At 40.8% G+C, this 14306-nt stretch overlaps 1 protein-coding gene across 7 annotated transcripts in view; it reads right to left on the bottom strand.

Annotated features, from left to right (window-relative positions):
* znf532 (zinc finger protein 532) overlaps nt 1–14306 on the bottom strand; it is a 175843-nt gene that overhangs the window by 93002 nt on the left and 68535 nt on the right. Inside the window, exon 3 of one of the 7 annotated variants that reach the window (XM_073064172.1) lies at nt 5040–5192. The exons of 5 other annotated variants lie outside the window; for them this stretch is intronic. The gene's annotated coding sequence lies outside the window, so the exon portion shown is untranslated. Of the gene's footprint in view, nt 1–4541; nt 4563–5039; nt 5193–14306 lie in introns of those variants that run through there. One more of the 7 variants, XM_073064176.1, reaches the window with a different exon arrangement.

Here is a 14306-nt window from a genome sequence, read left to right as displayed (position 1 = left end):
AATCTCCTGGTCTGACATCTGGCAGGCAGAACCCCAGCGCATTAAATTTATGATCCAGGCTGTCTATGATGTCATGCCAAGCCCTGCAAACCTCCATGTCTGGGGCAAGAGCGATCACCAGCATGTCCTCTCTGTCCAGGGAGAGGATCGCTGGAGCACATTCTTAGCAGCTGCCCTAAAGCCTCGGGGGAAGGTCACTACTGGTGGTGTCATGACCAGCTGCTGAAGGCAGTGGCAGAGAACATCGCAATGGCCATGACCACCAGCAAACTGTGGTCAGAGGAAGAATATCTCCTTTGTCAGAGCCCAGACCAGCATCTTCATCAGGCCTGCTTAGCACTGCATGAGATTGGCCGCTTCAAGTTAACCTGGGGAGGCAGCTGAAGTTTCCCGACCAAATAGCAACAACTTTACTGAGGCCGGATGTGGTCCTTTCTTCAGTGTCCTCGAAGCAGGTTGTCTTCATCGAGTTGACAGTTCCCTGGGAGGACTGCATTGAGGAAGCAAATGAGCAGAAGCGGGCCAAATACCAGGAGCTGGTGGAGCAGTGCCGGAGGCAAGGCTGGAAGGCTCACTGTGAGCCCATCGAAGTGGGGAGCAGGGGTTTTGCCGGCCGCTCACTCTGCAGCAGCCTACACCCTACTTGGCATCACTGGGGCTGGCAAGTGGAAAGCGATCAGGACCATCATAGAGGTCGCTGAGAGAGCTTCCAGATGGCTATGGATCAGGAGGGGTGATCCGTGGGCCAATGCTGCTGGGACACAAGCTGGGGTCTGATCAACCCCGGCTGGGTCGCCTGGGCGAGGATGTATGATGTTGAAAGACCTGAAACACCCAACGACCCCAGGTTACATCACTGATGATGTGTCCCAGCACATCCGCAGGATGTATCTCAGAATCATGATAGTTATAATGTATCTACAATGCTTCCTTTGAATTACACAGTTTTCCGTCTTTGCACCCACACACCAGACACCCAAAATGAATGTTACTCTCCACTGACTCTAGGCCACATTCATGCATTTGCAGGCATCCAAGTTCTAATTGTTCTGAGCTGTGTTTTAAATTCGACCTGCAATCCACATTCAAATCTGAAAATTGGTTGCTGGTGAAATAAATATTTGCAATATGCCCTGACTCCAGGATACACGCTAACACAGTCCATGCCCTCTTCTTCTTGCTGCCATCAGGAAGAAGGAACATCGGCTTCAGGACTCACACCACCAAGTTCAGGAAAAGTTGCTCCCCTTTGACCATCAAGCTCCTGAATCACTCGACTTCACTCATCCCAAAACAGATCCCATGACATAGGGACTCAATTTCAGGGACTCTACAACATGTGTTCTTGATTTTTTTTTGCTTATTTATTAGTAGCATTTTTTTTTGTATTTGAACATTCTCATGTCTTTTACACCTTGGTTATTTGTCTGTTTTTTGTTGTGTGTGGTTGTTCATTGATTCTATTGTGTTTGTATTTAGTATGAATGCCCACAAGAAAATGAATCTCAGGGTTGTACATGGTGACATATCTGTACTTCGAAAATGAGTTTATTTTGAACTTTATCTAAAATGAAATCTGGCCAGTTGTAAAACTAATATAATATCTAATACTGATCATACACAAGAAAAAGCAATCCACACCTCGGGCTGAGACCCTTCAATAGGACTGATGAAGAGTCTCCACCCAAGGCATTGTGATACTTTTCTTCTCCATAGATGCTGCCTGACCTGCTGAGTATTCACAATTCTCCACCCCACTGTTACAGGTTAATACAGCTCCTCAGTCATTCAGAATCAAGATTGTTTAATGTCATTTCCGGTACACAAGCGTAAAGGAGAATGAAATAATTGATACTCCGGATCTGATGCAGCACAAAAAAAATACAATAAAGATAAAAGCACAATAAAATGAAGCAAAATATAAGTCGCAGAAGATACTCTAAAGCTGTCAAGTGAACAAAATATATTTCATTCCCTGTGCAAAAGCAAATGCAAAGCCCGGCTCATTGTCATTGTAAACGCAGTTGAAAGGCAGTTTTGGTTCCTCCAGCATTTTGTATGAGTATAGCTCTGTATTTACAGCAAGGGCAGAACCTCTTGAGTTAAAACTTAACAGACATGTTAATTACTTAGAAATCCATCCAACTGCGCTTTTAACTTCTGTGAAAGCTCTGTACAAATGTAATATAAATGTGATTGAAAGAAAGGTTACCTTACGAACAAAACTTTAACATGGAACATTGCAGCACAGTACAGGTCCTTTGGCCCATGATGTTGTACTGACCTTTTAGCCAACTCTAAGATCATTCTAACCCTTCCCTCCTATAGAGCCTTCCAATTTTATATCATCCATGCACCCATTTTGCTCATAATTACTGCAAGTTTTCAAACGCAACAGGAAAACTAATTCATCACACACACAAAATGCTGGAGAAATTCAGCAGGTCTATGGAAGTGGATAAACTATCAACATTTCAGGGTGAGACCCTCCCACAACCTTTCTATTCTGGCATCATCCCCCTTCTTTTACAGTCCTGATGAAGGATCTTGGGCCGAAATGTTGACTGTTCATTAATTTCCATCAATGCTGCCTGACCTGGTGGGTTCCTTCAGCATTTTGTGTGTGTTGCTCTGGATGTCCAGCATCTGGTGAATCTTGTGGTCTATGACTCTCAGATTCTTGGCACGTGAACACTCATTAAATACAACTCAAATGGGATTGAATTCCTCAAACTCACTTTGCTGTTTGATTAAGCATAACTGTAAACCACTCCGCTGCACCCCCACCACCACTACTTTATCATTTATGTATAGACACTCCTTTACTGAGCATCACTTTATGTATATATAATCAATCTATGTATACAAGCTATCTTATGTATTTATAGTTATTGTGCTTTTATTACTGCTTTATTTATTGTGGGGTTTTTTTCACTGCATCAGATCAGGAGTAACAATTATTTTGTTTTCCTTTACAGTTGTGTACTGGAAATGCCATTAAACAACCTTGAATCATGAATTAATACTAGATTCTAAAGGGCATTGCTCTGAATACTTCAGCACCAGGGATTCAGAGAGAGATACACACACACACACACACAAATACATCTCTAAGACTTTTGCACAGTACTATAATAATTTGATATATTACACTGTATTGTTGCCACATAAAAAAAGCAAATTTCATGATATCTGCGAGTGATGATAAAGCTGATTCTGATATGAGCCTCTATTGTGGACTGAGAGTGGGAAGGGGGCAGGGAGAAGGGAATCATGTTTGGGAAAGGGGGAAGGGAGACGGGAGGGAGTGAGAAGCACCAAAGAGACATTCTGTATGGATCAATAAACCAATTGTTTGAAATCAAATGACCTTGCCCGGTGAAATACATCATTTGCGTCAAATCAAATCAGTGAGGATTATGCTGAGCAGCCTCCAGTGTCACCCACAACTCACTAACCCTAACCGCATGTCTTTGGAATGTGGGAGGAAACAAGAGCACCCAGACCAAACCTACATGGTCACAGGGAGACAATTCAAATTCCTCACAGACAGCAGAAGGAATCAAACTTCAATCTTACAAGCTAGCACTGTAAAGTGATTGCACTAACCGCTACGCTACCATACTGTACACATTCCAGCATTCAGAAGCAGAGATGATGAAGGACTAATGATGAACTTCTAAGTCAGAATTGTGTGTGGCTTGGAGAGGAACCTACAGGTGGTAGCAATCCCCATTGAAACATATAGTAAGATGTCAAATAAAATCAGTGAGGATCAAGCTGGGCAGCCCACATGTGTCGGCACAGTTTGGGGGCCAACACAGGATGCCCACAACACAATGACCCTAATAATCTATTTACTAATGGAGGAAACCAGAGCACCTGGAGGAAAACCATGTGGTCATGGGGAGAATACACAAATTCCTTACAGACAGTGGCAGGAATTGAAATGGATTGCTAGCACTGCAAAGCCGTCATTACCACCTCTGTTTTACTCCTGTATCAGCACATAGCCATCCAGCCGCATCAAAAAACTAAGCAGGTTACAAATCTGGTACGTTTGCATAATAAAGTTCCCTCGACAGTCATTGAACTTATCAGCAAAGTGTTTGTAAAAAATCAGATTCAGGTCCAGATTCACATTCACTTATTTATCACATGTAAATCAAAACATACAATGAAATGCATCAACACACACATAGATGCTGCCCGGCCTGCTGAGCTCCTCCAGCATTTTGTGTGTATTGCTTGGATTTCCAGCACCTGCACATTTTCTCATGTTTGATCATCATCATTTATATTAACAACCTATACAACCTAAGAATGGGCTGGAGGCCGCCTTCAAGTATTGCCATACGTTCCACTGCCAGCATTAGCATGCCCTCAATGTTCAGCCAACTAACACAAGCAAAGACAGTAACAACAGCAACACGACAACAGGAAATCAAGACCCTTTCCCAACCTCCCACCTAGTCACACACAAGACAGGCCTCCACCAGGACAGGCCTCTGACCTCCAATCCCCAGCACTCTGAAACTCACAGACTTGGGGGTCTCCAACTTCCAGTGCCTGGGCTGGACTAGCAGTATTGGAGAAAACAAAATTATTTGCAAGACTAGAATCTCAGTCTGCATGGACACAAACACGGCTTTTGCTGAAGAGCATAGCGATGAATCTGTCACACGTGACTGAAGCAAAAAATCCATCCCTGTACATTCCGGCTTATGATTCAGTACATGGGAACACTGTGTTTGGATTCAGTTACAGGAACAAGACAAAACACTGCATTCAATTCCACAATGTGCCAAACAATTTTGATTTCAGCATGACCTTCGGTAGAGCACACAGAAAAGATGAATCACCAAGAAACAACATAAAAAGCAGCTAAGCTATATATGTTTACTGTTCACTCATTCCTTCCACAAATAGCACAAAAAGATCAATGAAATAAATTCACATACAATTAACATTTCTATTTTATAATGGCAAAAATGATAGAACATTACAGCATAGCCTTTGGCCCAAGATGTTGTACTGACCTTTTAATGTACTTTAAGATCATTCTAAACCTTCCTTCGTCACAGTGAGGTGAAGATTCCATTTTTCTATCCACCATGTGCACATCTAAGAATTTTTTTAATGCCCCTAAACGTATCTGCCTTTACTGTCACCCCTGACAGGAGATACATAATCTGGAGAAATGGAAAAATCAAAATTTGCCAACACTTCACTACAGACTAGGCAATTAGTGACATACGGTAAATAGTCAAAATCTCTAATAGTTTGATGGATTAAAATTGAATTAATTAAAAAGCTGAAATGAGAAGACAATCATCAAATTACAAGATGTTTGAATTTGCATCTAATGACTTTGATCTCTTATGGAAGATTTGCATTTCATAGCACAGAAGCCAAAATATTCCTCCTGTACCTAATAAAGACGCATTCATAGTCTTCTGCTGCTGTAGCCCATCCACTTCAAGATTCGATATGTTGTGCATTCAGAGATGTTCTTCTGCACACCACTGTTGTAACGTGTAACATGGTTACTTGAGTTAGGGTCGCATTCTGGTCAACTTGAACCAGTCTGGCCATTCCCCTCTGACCCATTGCATTACAAAGGCATTTTAGCCCACAGAAGTGGGGAAGGACCACAGTCTAGGGTTCTTCTCCCGCGGGAGTTGAGAGGTAGGGGGCGGGGTGTATACCCCTGAACAAGTGTATGTAAATATGGAATAACAGAGTGCCATGTGAGTGGCAAAAGTGTGGGAATGTAAAGACTGTAATGGAAACATTTGTAAAGGACTGACAGTCATTGAATGGTTTATTGTACATAATTTTATTTTTGAATAAAGTATATTTTGATTTAAAAAAATTTAGGCCACAGAACTGCCACTTACTGGGTGTTTATCATCTTTTACATCATTCTCTGTAAACTCTAGAAACTGCTGTAGCTTAAACTTATTGATGTTTATATCCTTAAATGACAGCAAGAGCCAAAGTATTCACGGCTGAAGCATTTGCAATCATGTTCAGATAGAAGCGCCTTTATGTAGACTGTGTGATTGCCAATGACTGGAAAAGAACACAATAGTCCTTGTCAAGGTTTGCCCTAAGCAGGTATAAAACAGAGAACTCTTGTGCCTTATGAGCTGTTCTCTAAATGAGACAAGCATCAACTGCTGCTGGAAGGTTACCAACTCAATGAGAACCTACTTTGACCTGTCCAAAACCTATTAGTTTTCCAGTGAAGTGAACACTGCTGATTAGCACATACTGAGATGTTGTACGTGCTGAGAAAGGCCCTAAAACTTGGTGTAGCCACCACAAAGGTTTGCCGAGAAGCACCTCTGCCACAATAAACAGAGGAGCAGCAGGGTCCTGTGCAATTGCTCTCAAACGCTTCACTGGGGTACTGTTCAAGGAGGAAACACTGTAATCTCTGACAAATCATATGAGAATGTATGGATTTGACGGCACAAACAATGGAGAGAAATACATGTACTGATCATATTTTCTGTATTATTATGAAAACTGCAACCATCCGGCTCCTGAACCATAAGGGATAATTTCATTCCCCTCAGCAGTGAACTGATTCTACAACCTATAGACTCACTTTCAAGGACTTAACAACTCATGCCTCAGTATTATTCATTCAATTATTTGTTTGTTTGTTTATTTATTATTTGTTTTTTTGTATTTGCAGTTTATCCACTTTTGCACATTGGTTGTCAGTCCTTGTATGTAGTCTTTCATCAATTCCATTGTATTTTTGTTCTACTATGAATGCCTGCAAGAAAAAGAATCTCATTGTCGTATGTGGTGTCATATACATACTTTGGTAATAAGTTTACTTTGAACTTTAAACAAGGGTTCTTATTTTAAAAAAATTAAATTCTTTCCTCAGTGGCACTGAATAGAAATGATCACTTTTAGCTTTGCCTAAGATCTTCACTGTCACAAAAGGAATGGTAGCGTAATGCTACTGCCGCACCAATACAACTATAAGGAGCCTATAAGGAGTTTGTCTTCCCATGACTGTGTGCATTTCCTCCAGGTGTTCTGGTTTCCGTCCACAGAAAAGATTAGTAGCTGAATTCATCACAAAGTTTGCTGGGCCAGAAGGACCTGCTGCTATGCAGTATCTCTAAATAAATAAAAACAAATAAGCCCAGCTTCACCCAATTTAATTTATTTCTTGTAATATCACAAAACTGCCAAGAACACTGAATACAAGAATTCTGCAGATGCTGGAAATCCAGTGACACACACACACACACACAAAATGCTGGAAGATTTTATCATCAGTGAAGATGATAAGCAGGTGGGAAGAGGCAAGAGGCCAGAGTGGGGAATAAAAGAGGGAAGGAGGAGGGGATTTTTTTTAACTGGAAGGAGAAATCGATAGTCATGCCATCAGGTTGGAGGCTACCCAGATGAAATATAAAGTGTTGCTCGTCCACCCTGACAGTGGACTCATCAGGGCACATATGAAGCCAAGGGCATGTCAGGACGGGAATGGGAAATGGAATTAAAATATTGGAATACAGCTAAGGCCATGCAATAGGGCAACATCATAGCTGTAGGCACTGAAAACTAGTGCTCCAGAATCAACATTGACTGTTTATTTCTCACCATAGATGTTGCCTGAGTTGCTGAGTTCCTCCAGCACTTTGCGTGCATTGCACAAGATCTCCAGCATTTGCAGATGCTCCAGTATCAACCTCAGCTATATTCCAGGACAGATGGCAAGGTAGCATAAGGGGCAGCAGACCAGCGTAACAACTGATGTAATGCTTTACAGCACAAGCCATCAAGGTTAAGTAACTGCTTGTCTGGTAGGATTTCTACATTCTCCCCGTAAACTTGTGGATTTCCTCCGGTTACTCCAGTTTGAAATGGGTAAAGCTATCCCTGCCATTGAGCACATCTACATTAAAGACTGTCACAGGACAGCAACATCCACCATCAGGACATGCTCTCTTCTTGCTGCTGTCATCAGGAAGAAGGGTCAAGAGCCTCGTGACTACCCTTCGACCATCAGGCTCTTGAACCAAAGGGGATAACTTCATTCGACTTCACTTCCCCCATCGTTGAAAAGTTCCCACAACCAAAGAACTCACTTTCAAAGACTCTTGTGCTCGATATTTATTGCTTATTTATTTATTATTATATCTTTCTTTTTTATTTCCACTGTAAGGTTTCATTGCTAATGTAATGGCCTCTCTGTAATGTTTCACTGCTAATGGGTGCGGAAGTCTCAGAGAATTAGGAGACCACCGGATAGGCTACGTAGCACCAAGAGAACAGAGTGTGACCTACTGTTTTGGGGAGCTATGTCACTGCCTTATACACTTGGATTGGACTTTTGTGTTTTGTCGGAAGGATTGGCGAATTATCTCAACGTCATAAGGACATGACTAAATTTGGTGAGGAGAGAGTGTAACATGCTGTAAGGTTTCACTGCTAAGGCTAATGTAATGGCTTCTCTGTAATGTTCCACTGCTAAGGTAATGGTTTCTCTGAAGCAACAATGTTTGGGTTATGACTAGAGTTGACAGAGCATGTTAGCCAATGAGCGGGATGTTGTTCTTTCTTGTATCTCAGAGCAGGAATTTTGCGGTCATTTGCCAGGGGGAGATGAGAAGAGGAGACATGAATGGAGAGTTGGTAGATCACCGGTCAGTGTGGACTTGGAGCAAGGGTCCGAAGGTCAGCAATGATCGGAGGAGGTCAACGGTGGACGAACGGCCTTATCAGTGAGCTCCAATATTCATGCATAAGACTGTTTCATGAGAATGGGCCCTTTTTCTTTTTTTGTTTTCTTTATACTAAACATATAGTCAAATTGAGAATTACAAAATTCAATCGTTTAATCACATATTGTGTACTATTTGTTATTTCACGGTACTAACTTGTAATGGGGACACATTGCAAAGCATTCACCTGAACGTGATTTCTTAAGTTTGGCCAAGCTGGAGGGTGGGGGGGGGTTGGGTTTCATTCCCTAGATTAAGCCGCTAGCCAAACCACAAGTTATATTTGCTTTGTGTACACTGGTTGAATGCCCTAGTTGGACGGCCTTTCACTGATTCTGTTATAGTTATTATTCTATAGGCTTGTTGAGTATACAGACAAGAAAACAAATCTCAAGATTTTGTATACAGTGCCTATAAAAAGTATTCACCACCCTCCCTTGGAAATTTTCGTGTTTTGCTGTTTTACAACATTGAATCACAGTGTATTTAATTTGGCTTTTTTTTTTACACTGATCAGTAGAAAAAGAGTCTTTCATGTCGAAGTGAAAACAGATCTTGACAAAGTGATCTAAATGAATTACAAATATAAAACACAAAATAATTGATTGCATAAGTATTCATCCCCCCTTTAATATGACACACCACATCATCACTGGTACAGCCAATTGGTTTTAGAAGTTACATAATTAGTTAAATGGAAATCAGTTTTTCTAAACCTGTGTGCAGTCAATGTGTTTCAATCAATTGTAGTAAAAATAGACCTGTATCTGGAAGGTCCAACTTGCAAGATAGTCAGTATCCTGGCAAAAACTACACCATGAAGACAAAGAACACTCCAAGCAACTCCGCAAAAAGGTTATTGAAAAGCACAAGTCAGGAAATGGATACAAGAAAATTTCCAAGTCACTGAATATCCCCTAGTCACAGTTAAGTCGATCATCAAGAAAAAGAGACGGCACAGCTGTAAACCTGCCTAGAGCAGGCCGTCCTCAAAAACTGAATGACCGTGCAAGAAGGGGACTAGTGAGGGAGGCCACCAAGAGACCTATGACAACTCTGGAGGAGTTACAAGCTTCAGTGGCTGAAATGGGAGGAACTGCACATACAACAACTGTTGCCTGGGTACTTCACCAATCACAGACTTATGGGAGAGTGGCAAAGAGAAAGCCACTGTTGAAACGTTTGCCAGAAGGCATGTGGGAGACTCAGAAGTCAGCTGGAAGAAAGTTCCATTGTCTGATAAAACCAAAATGGTTTTTGGCCATCAGACTAAATGCTATGTTTGGCATAAGCCAAACACCACACATCATCAAAAACACACCATTCCTACCATAAACAAAAGAAAATCTGCAGGTGCTGGAAATAAAAGCAACACACACAAAATGCTGGAGGAACTCAGCAGGTCAGGCAGCATTCATGGAAAAATGTACAGCTGACGTTTCATGGTATATGCTGTGGAGATGCTTCACTGCAGCAGGCTCTGGAAGGATTACAAAGGTACAGGGTAAAGTGTATGCAGCAAAATACAGGGAAATCCTGGAGGAAAACCTGATGCAGTCTGCAAGAGAACTGCAACTTGGGAGATTTGTTTTCCAGCAAGACAATGAACGCAAGCATAAAGTCAAAGTTACACAAGAATAGCTTACAAACAACAAAGTTACTGTCGTGGAATGGCCAAGTCAGACTTGGAAAGGGCTGTTCATTCATGATCCCCATGCAATCTGACAGAACTTAAACAGTTTTGTGAAGAATGGGGAAAAATTGGAGTGTGCTGATGTCCAAAGTTAATAGTGACCTATCCACACAGACTCAAGGCATTTATTTTGTGTTTAATAATTGTAATATATTTAGACCAATTTGTAGGAAGTTGTTTTCACTTTAGCATGAGTCATTTTTGTTGTTCAATATCAAAAAAGCCAAATTAAAATCCACTGTGCTTCATGCTGTAAAACAATAAAACATGAAAACTTCTAAGGGGGGGGGGGTGAATACTTCTTATAGGCACTGTATGTATGTACTTTGATAATAAAATTTACTTTGAACCTTGACAGAGAACTTTAGTAAAAGTGAGGTCAATGGGAGTAAAGAAGAAAATGGACCAAATGGCCTAATTCTGCTCCTATATTTTACGGTAAAACATTTCAATGTGGAGTTGTTGTCTTGGCATCTAATTTTCATTTTTGAAGCATAACTTTTGTTTATGCTTGCTTATATACTTGCATAATCACTTGTTCATCTGTGAGTGTTTAGCTGCTTTTCAGTCATTTTCAGTATAGCTGTATTCCAGTAATTCCGTATTATTTTAGTTTCTTTGTAATCCTAAAATGTCATAAGGCGTAAGTAAATCACAAACTGTCCTTGTTATGTCATAGGCCATTTTAGTCAAAAGAATTTCCTTAACAGAAGGGATTCTGCAGATGCTGGAAATCCTGAGCAACACACAATTCAATCCAGTTCCTCGAGAATTTTGTGTGTGTTGCAAAAGAATTTCCTTATGTCTACTCTGAGCTAGTTTCATTATAATGATCAACCACAATGCAAGGTTCTTTGTTCTCGGTTTCCTCCTTACTTAGAGTAGAGTGAGTTTGTTTGTTAGAGCTAGTTACTTGCTGCTGTGTTTTCCTGCAATTTCTTTGTAACAAAGAAATCTAATAACCACAAGACTTGCACATCCTCAGATTTAACTTTCGAAGAGTCTTCTGGGCAATATTATCTCCGGATTCAACATCATCATTCCTTGTACAAGAAAATGGCTCTGATTGGAGAGTTTAAGATCAAGGTGCAGGTAGATAGGACTAAGCAGAAGACGAGACTGGCGTGGATTAGGTAAAAGCGCTGTCGTACTCTGTATGACTCTGTGACTTTTGATGCCTTCCTCTATAATTGTTCCCATCCACTATTAACACTTATTTGCATTGTAGAGCACTGATTAAAATCTGTTGACAACTAGGACAGATACTTCCTCAAGAATGCCAACAGGAGTGATGGAGTAAAGGAGCACAGAAACAAGTCCTCTGGTCAAATTCGTCAAAGGTAATCAAGATGTCAATCAAAGCTAGTCCCTTTTCCCTGTATTTGACTAATATCCCTCTAAATCAGAGGTTCCCAACCTTTTCCATACCATGGACCCCTACCATTAACCAAGGGGTTCATGGACCCCAGGTTGGGAGCCCATGCTCCAAACCTTTCTTATCCATTACAATTTCACAAAATTGATCCTGCATTAGAACTGGGTAAAAGTTAGAAAATGGTCATGTTTAGGGTAGTATCTTATCTATTGCGTAGATGATACAGCCCCAGGACTCAAAACTGATCTCAAAACATTTCAGATAACCAATCTTTTCTGTTTGTATTAGTAGTGGCCTGTTCTACTGTTGCATCGCTGTCTGATATGGAGGAACCAATGCACAGGATCAGAGGAAACTACAGAGGATTGTAAAACGGACTCATCACAATGGTAGAGGAGGCCATGGGTCTCATGGGCTTCACACAATATGTGAATGGGAAGTCAGATTGAAAATGTTGCAACCGGGAACTTTTGACTTTTATGCCGGATGAAGCCAAGGTGCTCAATAAGGTAGCCCCAATTTTAGTAGTGGTTGTTGAGAGGAAACATTGTGCACTGGGAACGTAAATTGTTAATTAAATGGACCCCATATAGTAGTTATGCCGGCCGGTAGTATAGTGGCATCAGCACCAGACTTCAAAGTGAATGGTCCGGGTTCGAATCCATCCAGCCCCTTGCACACTTTCCATCCATGCTGGGTTGAGTGCCGAGCTAACAATACAACCTCGTAAAAAAAGACAAATGCTAAGGAAATGAGGGGAAAAAATGCCACCCAATGCACCACGAGGCATGAAAAGGAACAACAACAACAATACAATAATTATTTTGAGAAACTAGAACTGTAATTCTGCATACAGAGATGGACAAGAGAAAATTCTTCTAATAGAAGTATTCAAGATTCCAAAGGATTTTAAACACAGTAAATGGCACAGAAGAGTTTTCAGTGGTAGGAGAGTTGATAAGTTGTCACACTTTGAAGTATACTTCCTGAAAGGGCAAAGGAAACCAAACTAATAGTCCCTCTTAATAAGGAATTGGATATATAATTGAAATGCTAAAAGAGCAAGTGTGTTAAGAAAATTGCTCCAAACAGAATAATACATCACAGAGAGGAGCTATTACAGGATGTTTCAAAGGAATGTAAACAAGACAGAAGAAATTGTTTTGATACAAGGAAAAGAGCCCGATTTCAGGTTCAAATACCACCCCAGAAACCTTGAACTTGGTCCAGATACAATGGCCGTTAAATCGTCAAATAGCCATTAAAATCCTGGCCTATTAATGTCCTAAAGGGAGTTTGTTATCCCTTAATTGGTCTGGACTACATACAACTTCAGTCATACAGAAAAAGGCTGGCTAGTTTTTAACCCCAGAAGACAGATGGGAAAGAGCAATAAATGCTACCTTCCAGGAATAAATGACAGAATACTTCAATCCCTGTTGTGATTCCCAGAATGTAATTATCTAGAAAACATATAATCAACACCTCATCAATTTGAAGCCAATTTCACAAAAGTGAAGTTTATGCCAATGAACAAAGCACATGGGACATTTAATAGAGGTGTCAAAACTACTGCAAATTCTCTCAATTTGGACTTCTGTGAGATATGGAACCACATGCTTATAAGGCAATTGCAGTGAACATTTGACATTTGCGAAAAACTGTATGCTGTTCAAAAGCTTTTCTGGTTCCTGGCCCACAATTATTTTTTCTTCTGATTTATATTTTTGTAATGCATCTTATCATAGCTCCCTCTGTAATACACCATTCTATTTGAAACAATTTTGCTAACACTTTGAAACAGTTATTCAATTATCTAAATCTTTCTGAGATCCAGCACTGACTTCTACTCTCCCAGTTTTGTCTCTGCACTGCCAATAACCTCATTTTTACTCCCTGAAGTCTAACTATGGTAATTACCAACAGCAGCAAGTACCATGAGGACCTGGTTTTACCGTACTTAATTTTTTTTTAGGAACAATAAGTATAATCACCAGGTGTCAGGCCCAAAAGGTGTACCTGGTAGGGCACTGAAAACCTATGCCAACCAACTGGTAGGAGTGTTCAAGGACATGTTCAATCTCTCACTGATGCAGTTGAGGTTCTCACTTGTTTCAAAAGGGCAACAATCATACCAGTGACCAAGGAGAGCAGGGTGAGTTGCCTCAATGACTATCACCCAGTTGTACTGACATCTACAGTGAGGAAGTGCTTTGAGAGGCTGATCATGTCTACAATCAACTGCCTAATTAAGGACCTGGACCCATTATAATCTGCCCATCAGCACAATGAGTCTACAGTGGATGCAACCTCACTGAGTCTCACTCAGCCTTGTACCACCTAGATAATAGCAATACCTACGTGTTTGTAGATTACAGTGATGTGTACACTATCAAATCCTCAGTACTAATCAACAAGCTCCAAAAGCTGGGCCTCTGTACTTTCATCTGCAACTGTATCCTTGACTTCCACATCAGCA

Source organism: Hemitrygon akajei, chromosome 13, assembly GCF_048418815.1.
Source record: "Hemitrygon akajei chromosome 13, sHemAka1.3, whole genome shotgun sequence".
NCBI lineage: Eukaryota > Metazoa > Chordata > Chondrichthyes > Myliobatiformes > Dasyatidae > Hemitrygon > Hemitrygon akajei.
Note: the sequence above shows the minus strand (reverse complement) of the source record. Positions and strands in the feature narration are given on the sequence as shown.